Raw genomic sequence first — 498 nt, 5'->3', positions numbered from 1 at the left:
TGAATACTTTTTGTTTTGCAACAATTAACTTCTGATACTCCACTACCTAAGACTGTTCACTGTTTTGAAGACTTTGTACACTTTAGTAATGTTAATACTGGCTGCTACTCCATTACATTTATGATCACTTTCTTTTTTACTGCTGTTACTTTCGATGCATATTGTATACATGTGTGCTTGCCTCTTTATTTAATATGTTATTCTACTCACTTACGTTTGCTTTCTATCTGCACTGCCCTTGTGCTGTATCAATGTAAACGTCCCCGCTGTGGTTGGAAAAAGTATTTCTCTCTCTCTGATGTGCAGCTGTTGAACCACACTCTGAACGCTGTGCATCTCGCTCTCTGTCGAGGAACTTTCCCCTGATGATATAACAGACTGAAATCCACTCACAGCTCCACTTCCTTGTCTCTCTTCAGACGGTTTCCTCGTCAGGCCACGGCCGCTCCGAGTCTCCGGTCTACACCAACCTGCAGGAGCTGAAGATCAGCCAGAGCA

The sequence above is a fragment of the Notothenia coriiceps genome, unplaced genomic scaffold (genome assembly GCF_000735185.1).
Source record: "Notothenia coriiceps isolate Sejong01 unplaced genomic scaffold, NC01 NC01_scaffold00020255, whole genome shotgun sequence".
NCBI lineage: Eukaryota > Metazoa > Chordata > Actinopteri > Perciformes > Nototheniidae > Notothenia > Notothenia coriiceps.
Note: the sequence above shows the minus strand (reverse complement) of the source record.